This window comes from Balaenoptera borealis (assembly GCF_965194805.1).
Source record: "Balaenoptera borealis genome assembly, chromosome: 4".
NCBI classification, from domain to species: domain Eukaryota; kingdom Metazoa; phylum Chordata; class Mammalia; order Artiodactyla; family Balaenopteridae; genus Balaenoptera; species Balaenoptera borealis.
Genome location: NC_138861.1, coordinates 68,257,763 through 68,274,565, shown reverse-complemented (window position 1 = coordinate 68,274,565; position 16,803 = coordinate 68,257,763). Strand labels below are relative to the sequence as shown.

Here is a 16,803-nt window from a genome sequence, read left to right as displayed (position 1 = left end):
TGTGCACTCCTAATGGCAGTGAGAGGGAACTTTCGCAGATGGCTAATTGAGCACACACAGAAAGCCTGCCTGAATCTGTAAGACCAAGAGGATATGGCAAACATCAGCATTTAGTGCTACCCTTGGGAAAGCAAAAGGAAGACTATCAGCATGCAGACTGATGTACTGCAGGATCTAGAGAAAGCATAAAATCTTAAGTCAGCCACAAGAGGGAGCAAGAAGAGTGGAGCAGGCATATCCATAGCCTGAGAGAGCTTCGGAATTCCTAGCAGGGCTGATGGAAGGTAATTCTCTACCAAAGTCAGTCAGTAAAGACTGCTATTTCAAATGCAAAGACAGCAACGCAAGACTTCAGCGAACACGAAAAATCAAGGAAACGTGATGCCAGCAAAGGATCACAATAATCTTCTAGTAACTGACCCCAAAGACATGCAAATCTGTGATTTACCTGACAAAAAAGCTGTTTTGAGGAAGCTCAAGGAGTTACAAGAAAACACAGAAAGATAATTGAACAAAATCAGGAAAACAGGGGCTTCCCTGGTGGCGCAGTGGTTGAGAGTCTGCCTGCCAATGCAGGGGACACAGGTTCGAGCCCTGGTCCGGGAAGATCCCACATGCCGCAGAGCAACTAAGCCCGTGCGCCACAACTACCGAGCCTGCGCGTCTGGAGCCTGTGCTTCGCAATGAGAGGCCACGACGGTGAGAGACCTGCGCACCGTGATGAAGAGTGGCCCTTGCTCTCCACACTGGAGAAAGCCCTCACACAGAAATGAAGACCCAACACAGCTAAAACTAAATTAATTAATTAATTAATTTTTAAAAATAAATTAATTTTAAAAAAATCAGGAAAACAAGACATGAACAAAATGAGAAGTTTAACAAAGAGATAGAAATCATAAAAAAAAAACCAAAACAAAATTCTGAAGCTGAAGAATATGATGAATGAAATGAAAAAATGCAATGAAGAGCATCAACATCAGATCAAGCAGAAGAAAGAATCTGTGGAGTAAAGATACGTTTGAAATCATCGAGTTCAGGGATAAAAAAGAAAAAAGAACAAAAAATAGTAAAGAAAGCCTATGTGAATTATGGAATATCAAAAAAAAAGCAATGTTCAAATTATTAGAGTCCCAGAAGGAGAACAGAAGGAGGAGGTGGCAGAAGGCATATGTAAAGAAATAATGCCTGAGAGCTCAAATTTTGGGAGAAATTTTGTCATTCAAGTTCATGAAGCTCATAGGTCTCCAAACAAATTCAGCTTAAAAAGATCTTCTCCAAGATACATAATAATAAAGCTGTCAAAAATTAAAGACAAAGACTCACACCTGTCAGAATGGCTATCATCAAAAAGAAAGCAAACAACAAATGTTGGTGAGAATGTGGGGAAGAAAGGAGCCTTATGCACTGTTGGGGAGATTGTTAATTGGTGCAGCCAGATGGACAACAATATTGAGATTCCTCAAAAAAATTAAAAATAGAACTGCCATATGATAGAGCAATTTCACTTCTGGGTATTTACCTGAAGGAAACAAAAACAGTAATTTAAAAAGATATATGTACTCAAATGTTCATCACCAACATTATTTACAATAGCCGAAATATGGAAGCAATCTAAGTGTATACTGGTGGATGAAAAAATAAAGAAGATGTGGTATATATACAAAATGGAGTAATAGCCATAAAAAGTGTTTTTTTTGTTTTTTTAAAAAACAGTGATCCAAGTATTTTACAGTTTTCATTAATTCTAATAATCTGGTGAAAAATTTTTTTGTATTTTCTCTGTCAACAATAATATATTTTGGACTACCTACATTTTCTTTCATATCCAATTTTAATATATTCTTACTTTTCCTTTGTAAAATTTATCTAGATAGTATTGTAGGTCACTGTTGAAATCAATTTGGTAATAGCAATCATAGTCGTCTTGATTCTAATTTTAAAGAAAAGGCTCACTTGTGCCAGTAAGCTGTATGATGTTTGATGTTTGTAAATTTTTGATAAATATTCTTTTTGAGTTAAGACAGTTTGCTTTTTACTTCTAATTTACATTTATTCATCAATGATTGTTGAATATACTGAGTTTATTTTCTACCTAAATGGAAATTAAAATACGTATTTCCCCTCCTAAATCTGTATGAGCTAAACTAAATGGATATATTGTATAATAGTAGATAATGCATATTCTATAGGTAAACCCTATTTAGATATCATGTACTATCTTTTTATTCATTGCTGATACTTATCTTTCACTCAACTTTTCTTAGGAACATAAGTCTATCCAATTAAGGTATACATTTTTGCCATAATCTGATGAAGTGTCATGAATATATCATGAGCTCAAAAATAACTGAATTTGTTCAATTCATGATGAATTGGTGACTTTTTTCTCTTTTTAAAAATACTTATATCTCATATTTATTGACATATTTAGAATGCATCAGGGCTTATAGCCATGTCCTAGGCACCGGGTTATTGATTTACTGTATCCAGCTTAAATTATTTCATCATCCACATTTTAAATTTAAGGAAGCTAAGAGCTAAGGTATTAATGCACTTTTGCCAAGATCACACCAGTATGGCAATATTGAGATTTTTTTCCCATGACAGATGTTGAATCACAACACAACATTGCTTCTCATCATGAGTTTGAAAAGGTAATTGCAAACCCATAAACCTAAAAATGTTCTTTATATAGTCACCATCAACAATTTGTGATGTGATTGCTAAAAACTAACCATATTTCAAAGGCTATTAGTTTAACAACTGTGCACACACTTAACGAGGTTTGGGTTTTTTATTTGGCAATAACTATGAAGATATTTGACATTTTATTCACAATATTGAAATATAATTGCAATGATAAGATGTTCTAAACACAGAGGAGAGACAGTAAGTTTCTTAAAAAGTAACCAGGAAAAACTTATATTCATAGATTGTTAAGTAAACAATATTAGTTCTAGAAAATTGCTGGCTTCAATTCTAATTGCAAATTTTCCTTTGTATTTTTTGAAATGTTTAGAAAAAGTTTGTTGAGGAAAATGATGGATTGCAAAGTTTGTAAGTGGCATTTAAGGATTTCTTAAAGGATTTTATCATCATTTTAGGCAAATCTTTGATTTAGATATTGGAACAGCAACTAGAATAATAGCCATGTTTCCCTATTAATGTAACAGAATGCCATGGTGCTTGCTTTACTTGGCACACAATCACTGCATTTCATTATTTTGTAGATGTTTATCATGCCTTATTGCCTTAACACTATTTATCAACTGTGAATGTACACCTTGTAAATGTATTTATACCACCTAATTTTGATATAACCCTTGTGCAATTATTTACACTTTCAAGGAATTCAAAATTGCACCTGACTTTGCTAAATTATTTGATATATAAATAAGAATTAGGTTTTTTTTATCATGAGGTATGAAATGTATTCATGACTGATTATGCCCATTATTCTAAATGCATATAGATCATTTAGAAATGGATACATTAATATATGGAAAGCACATGAAATATTTCAAAAAGAGGTATGGATACATTTTAATGCATCATTTGTTTCTTTTTGGTGGTTGTGTCTTAACTTTTTCACTGCTCTTTTTTAAACTTTCAATTTATCATGTTTATTTTCCAAATATTTTTTCTCTCTTAGCATTAATTACTTCATCGACTCACATTTGAAGACTGATAGTCATTTAATAATATTAGAAACATTTTCTTATCCATCAATAAGGTATATACTTATTGATATATATCAATGTCACTATTTACAATTCTTTATTAAATAGTTACTATTAGGGCCTGGATGAGGTGAGTCTGTGGCAGATCTTAAGAACATGTAAACATTTGAGAGGAAAAATAATCATGTAATAACAAAACTGCAAAAGTATTAGAAATTTATTATAAAAAAATCTCTTCAAAGTCAGATAACATTTTGTTTATGAAATTTTAAATTATTTTAGTAAGAAATAGGAGATAATTATTCCAATGCTGAATAGAGTGCTCTCCCATATTAAGATCTGCATACAGTTAACTTTAAGCTAACTTTGCCAAACTTATGTATTTGAATTTTAATAGTGAGATTATGCCATTGTGCCCAGCAAGAGAAAATAAATAATAGATTTTTGATTGAAAGAGAAGTTCAGTGTTAAGCAAAAATAACTATGCTAAATTAATACTCTTCCAAGACCATAGTCAATATTCTATATAGATACTTATATGTATGGACAGATGGATTGATGGATGACTAGAGAGACAGATTGGCAGATGCACTTAATAAATGGCAGGGAATTGTTGTAGTGACATGAATTACCAAATGAAAGCCTTGCATTTTGTTAATTATCAGTAAAGTTAAATAGATTTTATTTTATCACTACTTCTTCCATATTCTCTTCATTGCAAAAAAACATACACATTGTCGAAGAGCTTCTATTCATTTCCTTCTTTCACATCCATGAACCAGTATTTTTAGTAAAATAAAGAACAACTCTATGCCCTATAAGTCAGTTATTCTGTGGATGCTATCCATGTTTGCTCTTTAAAAAGCAAACTTGTCACAGTAGTTATATTTAAAGATTTTGGACTATGGGCCACATACAAGTGCTATAAGATGGTAATAATAAGAATGAATAATGAAAAAGAAAGGAAGATACATTTCAAATTAAAGTAAAATTCAATTAATTGGGTTTGGTGTTGAAATGCATTGATATTTGATCTTTAATTGCCACACAATATTAAGATATACATTAAGTATACAAGTTATGGTTTTTCATGGAGCATAAACTTATTCCCTTTGTCTTAGGAACATTTGGACTGTTAGGTTAAATAATTGTGTTGAAGATTTTCAAAGAAAGTTTTAAAACAGAAAACTTGAAATACACTGTGTTTAAAAGTAAATCTAAATGATAAAAAGCTTATAATTTTTAAAGGAAAACTTGTTTTGCTTTTAAGTTAACTAATTACAATGCATAATTTTAACTTTCCTATGCATCAATAATTCTATAAGCAACTTGCAAAGAGATTTTTATTTAATGATTCAACATTATTGTTCATGAATATCTAACATTATTCTAAAAATATTGATGTATTTTGGGGGATGTTTTGAAGTTATTCACTTGCTCTTTTGTCCATAACTTCACCAGAGACTCTCCACTTTAGTTAGCTAGTTTCAATTTAAGAACAATAGTATTTAGAAAAGCTTCTTTTTCCAATTAGTTTTTACCTAGAATGTTCTGTTTTTAGCACCCAGATTGGCAATTAGTATAAATTAACCTCACTTATTTCTAATGACTACCAAATTGACAAGATCTAAGTGTTCATTTTATTCTTCTAAAATTCTAAAACTCTCTTTTCTTTGTTGGTATACTGTTGTTATTCTCAACATCAAAGTTCTATTCTTTGAAATGTCTTCACTAAATCCCAGTAATTTATACCAGACAAATCCCTTCGTTTATTCACAACACTAAACGTATTTTTCTGGGAATAAAGTGATAAATATGAACATTTAGTTTTATTTCATAAAATTTAAGGCTCTAGGAGCACAGTCCTTAATTAGGAAACGTAAGTAATTTTGATGACAACAAAAGAAATGCAAAATATGAAAACACTCTACATTTCTTAAGCCTGTTGATAAAGCTAAATAGTAGATAGAGTTGGGGGTAGGTATTAATATATACAGCTGTGTTTTGGAATGAGAAGAATTCTGAAAAATGTTCTGTCTCACTACATATTAATGAAGACAACCTTATTTTAGAGTATCTCTTTGTTTCTGAGAGAATAATTTTGTTTCTGATTGCTGATGATTTTTTTGTTTTTTGGAAGTTCCATGTAGTTACTTGATACTTGGTATAATCTTGTGGACATTTGGAATTATATGAATTAATTTTTTATTCCAATTTTCTTGACATTTTCATTTGTTTCCTAGGGCTACTGTAACAAAGTACCTCAAAATAGGTGGCTTAGAAATTTATTGTCTTATAGTTTGGCTAGAAATCAATGTGTTGGCAGGGCCTTTATCCCTTAGAAACCTGTAGGTGGAATCCTTCCTTGCCTCTTCCTAGCTTCTGGGAGCCTCAGACTTTTCTTGGTTTGAAGTAGCATAACTCTAATCTTTACATGACATTGTCCTGAAGTCTCTTCACATAATCCTCCCTCTCTGGGTATCTGAGTCTGTGCCCAAATTTCTCCTTTTTATAAGTACACCAGTCATATTGGATTAGGGTCCATCTAACGAAACTCATCTTAAATTGACTGTGTCTGCAAAGGCCCTACTTCCAAATAAGTTCAGATTCAGAGATACTGGAGGTTAGCATTTCAACATACATTTAGGGAGGACACACTTCAACCCATGAAAGCATCTGATAATGTAATCATAGAAATATTATTTTTCCCCAGTGTTTCCATCTTCATTGTTCTGCTCCTAACACCTTCAAATTACTAGATTCACTACCTCTTTTCAAAAGATATAGTTAATATTAATGTTAATAAGCCCTAAGGTGTGTGTGTGTGTGTGTGTATATATATATATATAAAATGACTTCACATTTGTTCCACCACATGCCTTTATCCATGTCTGAAATTGGGTTCTCCAAAAGATGATGAGATGATGAAAGGGTAGACTCCTCCTTGAATTCTTTCCAATATAAAACTTTATTATCAACTTAATGTGCCCATTGATGTTTTTAATTTTTAGCTGAAAGCTCTAAGATATTATACTCTTTAGTTCATGTATGTACAAGATATTTATTGAGTGCATGTTATGTATTTTAGGTATCTGGAATATGGCAGTGAATAAGGCAGAAAAAGCTCAACCCCGTGGAGATTATATTATTATTATATATTTTTTGAGATTATATTCTAATCCTGCATGACTAGACAATCTAGAAACAAGCAAATACATCAGATTGAAAGGTACTAGGGAAGAAATGAGTGGACATAATGTTTTAGAGTAGGCTTTCTGAGTCAGGGAGGGGCAATATCAGGAAAATCTTCTCCCAGAAAGAAGCATTTCAAAGAAGATCCGTCATGTTTGAAAAGTGCCCGGGAGAGAGTTGCTCTAGCAATAGACAAGAACAAAATCATAGGACCTATGGTGCAAATGACATGGTGTTATTTGAATACAAAGAAGTTCAGTGTTGCTAGACTCCAGTTTACAAAATGAGGTTGAAGATGTCGTCAGGAGTTTCCTAATTCTGAGTAGGAATCTTTAAAAGTTTGTGTTGTATTCTAAGTGAGTGGGGAAGCTCTTGGAGGCTTTCAAGCTGAGGAATGACATGCTTTATATTTTAAAAAGAAAATTGCACCTCTGGTTTGAAAATAGTGATGAAGGCAGCACCTGTAGGTAACTGAAAACAACAAAGGAGAAGAAGTAACAAAAACTCAAAACCCATTATGAATAATACTAATGTAGTTCCTAACTACAAACCCAGTAAAAGACTGCCAAAAGCAGAAGGTTGATGGACAGAGTAGCACAAGAAATAAAGTAGAGAGAGAGTTCATGGTTTTAGATCTCAGGAAAAAGCTGCTAAGGGATTATGCTACATCACTTAGTGAAATATTCTGCTAAAATAAAATACATTAAAGATTTTATTAAATTCTGATATGAAATCTTCTCCACTATGTAGTGTTAAATTAAAAAAAGAAACATGTGCTGATTATTACATATATTATGGAAATATATACAATTTTTACTTGTATATGTCAACTGATATCAAGAATACTGCTAACATTTGTTGCTCTTGGTAGTCTCCCCAGATCACTGGGAGACAGGTGAGTGTTGGGAAAGATTTTGCGAAATTTAATTTTGAAACTTTTGAATTTTTTATTGAAGTATAATTGACGTATATTATATTGGTTTCAGGTGTACAACTTAATGATTTGATATTTTAGGCAATGCAAAATGATCACCCCAATAAGTCTATTTACTATCTGTCACCATACAAAGTTACACATTTTTTTGCTTGTGTTGAGAACTTTTAAGATTTAATTTCTCAGCAACTTTCAAATTTGTAATACAGTATTATTGACAAAAATCCCTATGCTGTACATTATATCCCCATGACATTCATTTTATGACTGGAAGGGAAACTTTTGAATTTTAACTCATCTAAATCTAACTACCTACTCAAATGCTATCTTGAAAAGAATGAAACGAAATCACCATAGCTTAAAAGGAGGATTTATTATAGGAAGCTAAGTTCAGAGACCATTTAGAAGGTTCTTAAAATCATGAAAGATGATGTTTTGGATTAGTAGGCAGATTTAAGACACATTTTTAAAATAAGATTGATACTATTTGCTGAAGGACTGGATATGGGGGAAGAGTGAGAAAACATGAGGGACCAAGTGTAACTCCCAGAGTTTTGACTTAATTAGCAGGGTGGATGGTGACACCACTTGTAGAGACTGAGGAAATACTAGGGAGATAAGTGTCATGGAGGAGGTTGAATCAGAACCACATGAGTGCCTCTTCGGAGAAAGTAGATTAGAAACTGCATTCAACCATGAATATCCCATCAGGTAAGTCAGCACATGCATACCTGAAACACTCTAGGACACTGTGACAAAAACATGAGCAGAGAAGTCATGCTCGGGCTTTTGTGATAGCTGTGGCATCATGGAGTGGTGCTAAGGGAAGGCTTCAGAAAGACCTTACTTGAGGAAGACCACTTAGGCTGAGAGATATGATGAGTAGAAACTGACTAGAATAAATGGAACCTGCACATAAAAAAGTCGTAGGATAGAAAGATACAAATAAAACAATTTTGGTTGAAGTGAAGAGGTAGGCATGAGCCCATACATGAAAGGTCTAAATAGCATGAACAGCTATTAAGGCTGGCAAACGCTTTAAAAATGAATCAAGCCTAACCAATACCTGGGGATTACATACTTAAAAAAAAACCCCAAAAACAAAAAAAACCTTTAATGAAATTTTACTTAAACTATAAAAATCATTAATTTAGAACAGCTTTGTCACTGTATTTTATTTTTGTACTTAATAGGCTGATTTTCTTCAGATACCACATTACAGAAAAATTACTTCACAAGTAGGTGCAGTTAGAGTGGTTTTATAGCACAGCAATAACTTCAGCATATTTATTGTTATAAATGTAGAGCTTTTAATGATGAGTAATTTTAAATTAAAATGATACATACATGACAAATACATTTTCTAAGGGAAATATCAGAATAGTTAGTATGAAAGTGGTGGTCATAAGGGGGGAAAAGTAATTTAGTTAAGAAAATAGAAAATGCTCTTAATGATATAAATGATAGAATAGAATGTCTAACGCTCATGCTGTGTGCTTTATATAGGTATTTCCTCTTAATGCAAGCAATAGAGCACACAAGACATTTTTATTGGTTTTTTTTTTCTACATTTTGTCACACAGTTCAGCCCATAACACATGTCTTATTAGGGTCTGTATTACTTGATTTGTACTTACATCTCCAAGTCTAGTTCATGTCACTAACTCACCTTCACTCTGCTGCAGCGCAGATTTTCTTTCAATTCTTAATACACTTTCTTATCTGATGATCTTTACGTGTGCTGTTCCTTTATTGTTCTTGCCTACCTTAGTTTTCCTAGTCTGTTGGTCCTATTTTGCCTCCTAAAGGTTTATCCTGAATGCACACTCTCAAATAAAAAGAGGGGGGACTATTTGTTTTTTTCTAATTATAGTTAGCTATTTATTTTCTACATAATTCTTATAATATATTGTAACTTATTGTTTACTTACTAGTTAATAGTACAATGCCACAAGGATCCTGACTATTTCGTTCACTCCTGTATCATCAATGATCATAACAGTGTTTGGTTCTTGATAAGCTCAATAGCCATGTTTGAATGAATCATGTAAACTGTTCATGAATTTTGACACTACAATAAATAATAAATCATAGGCAATTTCCATTTTTTTTCTTTTATTTTTTTTATTGGAGTATAATTGCTTTACAATGGTGTGTTAGTTTCTGCTTTATAACAAACTGAATCAGCTATACATATATATATATATATCCCCATATCTCTTCCCTCTTGCATCACCCTCCCATCCACACTCCCTATTCCACCCCTCTAGGTGGTCACAAAGAACCGAGCTGATCTCCCTGTGCTATGCGGCTGCTTCCCACTAGCTATCAGTTTTACATTTGGTAGAGTATATATGTACATGCCACTCTCTCACTTTGTCCCAGCTTACCCTTCCCCCTCCCCGTGTCCTCAAGTTCATTCTCTAGTAGGTCTGCGTCTTTATTCCTGTCTTTCCACTAGGTTCTTCATGACCATTTTTTTTTTTTTTTTAGATTCCATAATATGTGTTAGCATACAGTATTTGTTTTTCTCTTTCTGACTTACTTCACTCTGTATGACAGACTCTAGGTCCATCCACCTCACTACAAATAACTCAATTTCATTTCTTTTTATGACTAATATTCCATTGTATATATGTGCCACATCTTCTTTATCCATTCATCTGTCGATGGACACTTAGGTTGCTTCCATGTCCCGGCTATTGTAAATAGAGCTTCAGTGAACATTGTGGTACATGACTCTTTTTGAAGTATGCTTTTCTCAGGGTATATGCCCAGTAGTGGGATTGCTGGGTTGTATGGTGGTTCTATTTTTAGTTTCTTAAGGAAACTCCATACTGTTCTCCGTAGTGGCTGTATCAATTAACATTCCCACCAACAGTGCAAGAGGGTTCCCTTTTCTCCACACCCTCTCCAGCATTTATTGTTTGCAACTTTTTTGATGATGGCCATACTGACTGGTGTGAGATGATATCTCACTGTAGTTTTGATGTGTATTTCTCTAATGCCTAATGATGTTGGGCATTCTTTCATGTTTTGTTGGCAATCAGTATATCTTCTTTGGAGAAATGTCTATTTAGGTCTTCTGCCCATTTTTGGATTGGGTTGTTTGTTTTTTTGATATTGAGCTGCATGTGCTGCTTGTAAATTTTGGAGATTAATCCTTAGTCAGTTGCTTCATTTGCAAATATTTTCTCCCATTCTGAGGGTTGTCTTTTCGTCATCTTTATGGTTTCCTTTGCTGTGCAAAAGCTTTTAAGATTCATTAGGTCCATTTGTTTATTTTTATTTCCATTTCTCTAGGAGGGGGGTCAAAAGGATCTTGCTGTGATTTATGTCATAGAGTGTTCTGCCTATGTTTTCCTCTAAGAGTTTTATAGTGTCTGGCCTTATATTTAGGTCTTTAATCCATTTCGAGTTTATTTTTGTGTATGGTGTTAGGGAGTGTTCTAATTTCATTCTTTTACATGTAGCTCTCCAGTTTTCCCAGCACCACTTACTGAAGAGGCTGTCTTTTTTCCATTGTATATACTCTTGCCTCATTTATCAAAAGTAAAGTGACCATATGTGTGTGATTTTATCTCTGGGCTGTCTATCCTGTTCCATTGATCTATATTTCTGTTTTTGTGCCAGTACCATACTGTCTTGATTACTGTAGCTTTGTAGTATAGTCTGAAGTCAGGGAGCCTGATTCCTCCACTCCATTTTTCTTTCTCAAGATTGCTCTGGCTATTCGGGGTCTTTCGTGTTTCCATACAAATTGTGAAATTTTTTGTTCTAGTTCTGTGAAGAATGCCATTGGTAGTTTGATAGGGATTGCATTGACTCTGTAGATTGCTTTGGGTAGTAGAGTCATTTTCACAATGTTGATTCTGCCAATCTAAGAACATCGTATATCTGTCCATCTATTTATATCATCTTTCTTTCATCAGTGTCTTATAGTTTTCTGCATACAGGTCTTTTGTCTCCCTATGTAGGTTTATTCAGAGGTATTTTATTCTTTGTTGCAATGGTAAATGGGAGTGTTTCCTTAATTTCTCTTTCAGATTTTTCATCATTAGTGTATAGGAATGCAAGAGATTTCTGTGCATTAATTTTGTATCCTGCTACTTTACCAAATTCATTGATTAGCTCTAGTAGTTTTCTGGTAGCATCTTTAGGATTCTCTATGTATAGTATCATGTCATCTGCAAACAGTGACAGCTTTACTTCTTTTCCGATTTGGCTTCATTTTCTTTTTCTTCTCTGATTGCTGTGGCTAACACTTCCAAAACTATGTTGAATAATAGTGGTGACAGTGGGCAACCTTGTCTTGTTCCTCATCTTAGTGGAAATGTTTTCAGTTTTTCACCATTGAGGATGATGTTGGCTGTGGGTTTGTCATATATGGCCTTTATTATGTTGAGGCAAGTTCCCTCTATGCCTACTTTCCGGAGGGTTTTTATCATAAATGGGTGTTGAATTTTGTCGAAAGCTTTTTCTGCATCTATTGAGATGATCATGCGGCTTTTATTTCAATTTGTTAATATGGTGTATCACATTGATTGAGTTACATATATTGAAGAATCCTTGCATTCCTGGGGTAAACCCCACTTGATCATGGTGTATGATCCTTTTAGTGTGTTGTTGGATTCTGTTTGCTAGTATTTTGTTTGAGGATTTTTCATCTATGTTCATCAGTGATATTGGTCTGTAGTTTTCTTTCTTTGTGACGGCTTTGTCTGGTTTTGGTATCAGGGTGATGGTGGCCTCATAGAATGAGTTTGGGGGTGTTCCTCCCTCTGCTATATTTTAGAAGAGTTTGAGAAGGATAGGTATTAGCTCTTCTCTAAATGTTTGATAGAATTCGCCTGTGAAGCCATCTGGTCCTGGGCTTTTGTTTGTTGGAAGATTTTTAATCACAGTGTCAATTTCAGTGATTGTGATTGGTCTGTTCATATTTTCTATTTCTTCCTGGTTCAGTCTCGGACAGTTGCGCTTTTCTAATAATATGTCCATTTCTTCCAGGTTGTCCATTTTTTTGGCATATAGTTGCTTGTAGTAATCTCTCATGATCCTTTGTGTTTCTGAAGTGTCAGTTGTTACTTCTCCTTTTTCATTTCTAATTCTATTGATTTGAGTCCTCTCCCTTTTTTTCTTGATGAGTCTGGCTAATGGTTTGTCAATTTTGTTCATCTTCTCAAAGAACCAGCTTTTAGTTTTATTGATCTTTGTTATTGTTCCCTTCCTTTGTTTTTCATTTATTTCTGATCTGATCTTTATGACTTCTTTCCTTCTGCTAACTTTGGGGCTTTTTGTTCTTCTTTCTCTAATTGCTTTAGGTGTAAGGTTAGGTTGTTTATTTGAGATATTTCCTGTTTCTTAAGGTAGGATTGTATTGCTATAAATGTCACTCTTAGAACTGCTTTTGCTGAATCCCATACGTTTTCGGTCGTATTGCTTTCATTGTCATTTGTTTCTATGTTTTTTTAATTTCCTCTTTGATTTCTTCAGTGATCTCTTGTACTGTTAGTGTAGTGTACTGTTTAACCTCCATGTGTTTGTATTTTTTACAGATTTTTTCCTGTAATTGATGTCTAGTCTCATATCATTGTGGTCAGAAAAGATACTTGATACAATTTCAATTTTCTTAAATTTACCAAGGCTTGATTTGTGACCCAAGATATGATCTATCCTGGAGAATGTTCCATGAGCACTTGAGAAGAACATGTATTCTGTTGTTTTTGGATGGAATGTGCTATAAGTATCAATTAAGTCCATCATGTTTAATGTATCATTTAAAGCTTGTGTTTCCTTATTCATTTTCATTTTGGATGATCTGTCCATTGGTGAAAGTGGGGTGTTAAAGTCCCCTACTATGATTGTGTTACTGTTGATTTCCCCTTTGATGGCTGTTAGTATTTGCTTTATGTATTGAGGTGTTCCTGTGTTGGGTGCATAGATATTAACAATTGTTTTATCTTCTTGGATTGAGCCCTTGATCATTATGTAGTGTCCTTCTTTGTCTCTTGTAATAGTTTTTACTTTAAAGTCTATTTTGTCAGATATGAGAATTGCTACTCCTGCTTTCTTTTGATTTCCATTTGCCTGGAATATCTTTTTCCATCACATCACTTTCAGTCTGTATGTGTCCCTAGGTCTGAAGTGGGTCTCTTGTAGACAGCATATATATGGGTCTTGTTTTTTTATCCATTCAGCCAGTGTATGTGTTTTCGTTGAAGCATTTAATCCATTTACATTTAAGGTAATTATCGATATGTATGTTCCTATTACCATTTTCTTAATTGTTTTGGGTTTGTTATTGTAGGTTTTTTCCTTGTCTTGTGTTTCCTGCCTAGAGAAGTTCCTTTAGCATTTGTTGTAAAGCTGGTTTGGTGGTACTGAATTCTCTTAGCTTTTGCTTGTCTGCAAAGGTTTTAATTTCTCCATCGAATCTGAATGAGATCCTTGCTGGGTAATCTTGGTTGTAGGTTTTCCCCTTTCATCACTTTAAATATGTCCTGCCACTCCCTTCTGGCTTGTGGAGTTTCTGCTGAAAGATCAGCTGTTAACCTTATGGGGACTTCCTTGCAGGTTGTTTGCTGTTTTTCCCTTGCTGCTTTTAATAGTTTTTCTTTGTATTTATTTTTTAAATAAATTTATTTTTTATTTATTTTTGGCTGCGTTGGGTCTTCGTTGCTGCGTGCAGGCTTTCTCTAGTTGTGCAGAGCAGGGGCTACATTTCGTTGCCCTGCACGGGCATCTCACTGCTGTGGCTTCTCTTGTTGTGTAGCATGGGCCCTAGGAACGCAGACTTCAGTAGTTTCAGCATGCGGGCTCAGTAGTTGTGGCTCATGGGCTCTAGAGCACAGGCTCAGTAGTTGTGGCTCACGGGCTTAGTTGTTCCGTGGCATTTGGGATCTTCCCGGACCAGGGCTGAAACCTGGGTCCCCTGCATTGGCAGGCAGATTCTCAACCACTGTGCCACCGGGGAAGCCCTGTATTAAATATTTGATAGTTTGATTAATATGTGTCTTGGTGTGTTTCTCCTTGCATTTATCCTGTATAGGACTCTCTGTGCTTCCTGGACTTGGTCAACTATTTCCTTTCCCATATTAGGGAAGTTTTCAACTATAATCTCTTCAAATATTTTCTCAGTCCCTTTCTTTTTCCTCTTTTTCTTCTGGGACCCCTATAACTCAAATGTTGGTGCGTTTAATGTTGTCCCAGAGGTCTCTGAGACTGTCCTCAATTCTTTTCATTCTTTTTTCTTTATTCTGCTCTGTGGTAGTTATTTCCACTCTTTTATCTTCCAGGTCACTTATCCGTTCTTCTGCCTGTTATTCTGCTACTGATTCCTTCTAGAGTATTTCTAATTTCATTTACGGTGTTGTTTATCATTGTTTGTTTGCTCTTTAGTTCTCCTAGGTCCTTATTAAATGTTTCTTGTGTTCTCTCCATTCTATTTCCAAGATTTTGGATCATCTTTACTAGCATTATTCTGAAATCTTTTTCAGGTTCACTGCCTATTTCCTCCTCGTTTGTTTGGTCTGGTGGGTTTTTACCTTGCTCCTTCATCTGCTGTGTGTTTCTCTGTCTTCTCATTTTGCTTAACTTAATGTGTTTGGGGTCTCCTTTTAGCAGGCTGCAGGTTCGTAGTTCCCGTTGTTTTTGGTGTCTGCCCCCAGTGGCTAAGATTGGTTCAGTGGGTTGTGCAGGCTTCCTGGTGGAGGGGACTGGTGGCTGTGTTCTGGTGGATAAGGCTCGATCTTGTGTTTCTGTTGGTCAGGTTCGCGTCTGGTGGTGTGTTTTGGGGTGTCTGTGACCTTATGATTTTAGGCAGCCTCTCTGCTAATGGGTGGGGTATGTTCCTGTCTTGCTAATTGTTTGGCATAGGGTGTCAGGACTGTAGCTTGCTGGTCGTTGAGTGGAGCTGGGTCTTGGCATTGAGATGGAAATCTCTGGGAGATTTTCGCTGTTTGATATTACTTGGAGCTGGGAGGTCTCTGGTGGACCAATGTCCTGAACTCAACTCTCCCACCTCAGAGGCACAGGACTGATGCCCGGCCAGAGCACCAAGATCCTGTCATCCACATGGCTCAGAATAAAAGGGAGAAAAGAAAGAGAGAAAGAGAGGAAGGGAGGAAGGAAGGAAAGAAAAAGAAAGAAAGAAAAGAAAAGAAAGTTATTAAAATAAAAAATAATTATTAAAAAATAAAAAAATTTTAAGTAATAAAAAAGAAGAAAGAAGGAAAGAAGAGAGCCCCCAAACCAAAACACAAATCCACCAATGATAACAAGCACTAAAAGTATACTAAGAAAAACCAAAAAAAAAAACAAAACAAAAAAACGGACAGAAAGAACCCTAGGACAAATGGTAAAAGCAAAGCTATACAGACAAAATCACACACAGAAGCATACACATACACCCTCACAAAAAGACAAAAAGGAAAAAAAATATATATATTGTTGCTCCCAAAGTCCACTGCCTCAATTTGGGATGATTCGTTGTGGATTCAGGTATTTCACAGATGCAGGGTACATCAAGTTGATTGTGGAGATTTAATACGCTGCTCCTGAGACTGCTGGGAGAGATTTCCCTTTCTCTTCTTTGTTCCTACAGCTCCTGGGGTTCAGCTTTGGATTTGGCCCCGCCTCTGCATGTTGGTCACCTGAGGGCGTCTGTTCCTGGCCAGACAGGATGGGGTTAAAAGAGCAGCTGATTAGGGGGCTCTGGTTCACTCAGGCCTGGAGGAGGGAGGGGCATGGAATGCAGGGCGAGCCTTTGGTGGCAGAGGCCAGTGTGACGTTGCAGTAGCCTGAGGTGCGCCGTGTGTTCTCCTGGGGAAGTTGTTCCTGGATCACTGGTCCCTGGCAGTGGCGGGCTGCACAGGCTCCTGGGATGGGGAGGTGTGGATAGTGACCTGTGCTTCCACACAGGCTTATTGTTGGCTGCAGCAGCAGCCTTAGCATCTCATGCCCATCTCTGGGGTCCGCTCTGATAGCTGTGGCTCGTGC

At 35.4% G+C, this 16,803-nt stretch overlaps 1 long non-coding RNA gene across 1 annotated transcript in view; it reads right to left on the bottom strand.

Annotated features, from left to right (window-relative positions):
* The window catches only part of LOC309627971, a 96,549-nt gene that overhangs the window by 13,611 nt on the left and 66,135 nt on the right, over positions 1-16,803 (bottom strand). The window lies entirely within an intron of this gene.